This window comes from Hipposideros armiger, unplaced genomic scaffold, assembly GCF_001890085.2.
Source record: "Hipposideros armiger isolate ML-2016 unplaced genomic scaffold, ASM189008v1 scaffold_615, whole genome shotgun sequence".
Lineage (NCBI taxonomy): Eukaryota > Metazoa > Chordata > Mammalia > Chiroptera > Hipposideridae > Hipposideros > Hipposideros armiger.
Window position 1 is genome coordinate 785,548 of NW_017731965.1, and position 993 is coordinate 786,540.

The 993-nt window shown below is 30.7% G+C and overlaps 1 protein-coding gene across 2 annotated transcripts in view; it reads right to left on the reverse strand.

Annotated features, from left to right (window-relative positions):
• FGF14 (fibroblast growth factor 14) overlaps positions 1-993 on the reverse strand; it is a 212,637-nt gene that overhangs the window by 67,773 nt on the left and 143,871 nt on the right. The gene's annotated exons all lie outside the window — the stretch shown is intronic.

The window sequence follows — 993 nt, forward strand, 5'->3', positions numbered from 1 at the left end:
GATAGATAGATAATTGATACAAATTGTAAAATTTTCTACTTTTTTTGTGTTTTCCCAACTATCTGAGACCAATTTGTGAACTCTTCTGTGCTCATAAAATATGCCCAGCAATCAACAATTAGTTTTATTCTACTGCCAATTAACAAAAATAAATGACTAAAATGTCACAGAAGAGTCAAAAGAGCATCTTTTCTTCTCACCCTGGCCTCCTGATCTTGAAATATCTCCCTTAGTTATCTCACTCCCTCATCTCTATGTGACATTAAAAACTCCTTTGAAAGGGCCAAAGACTGCAGCTGGGACCAAACGTCAGGCAGACAATTATGTCATTTGTACATAGCAACAATAATAAAAGTCCCATGCTAATTTAGAAATCAGAACATGGTTTCACTACAATCAGAAAAACCAATAGCAAACCTAATCCTCAAAGGTTCAATCTCTTATTGTTTTAATCTATTTCAGAACTAATAATTTTTTTAAGGAAATAACAATTAAAGGAAAAATATTCCTCAATAATATTTTAGATGAAAAACTGGCCTTAATATTAATTCCACTTTAAAATATTAAAGTGTTTCTCATAAATGTAAAAAACGCTAAACATAAAAGGCATAAAAATCAATGCATTTGCATGTATCTAATATGAAATTATAAATAGTTGGGTTTAAACTATTGATCTGAATATTCTACTGAAAACACTTTTATTATTTCAATATGCTCATTTAATGTCCAATATAATTTAATTTATTTATGTTCTCTAATGGTATTTTGATTTGACTATTATATTTATTAAAAAAACAAGTTATCACCTTATTTTCTGGCAAGCAATATTAAGGAGGGGCAGTGAGATAAATTATATAACATATGTGTTTCTCTAATAAAAATTTGGGAGGGAGGGCACATTTAAAGTAGTATCTCATTATTTTCAAAAAGTATAATCCTGGGCCAGCCGAGTGGCGCGATGGTTAAGAACTGGTTTGGGACACCAGAGGGCCC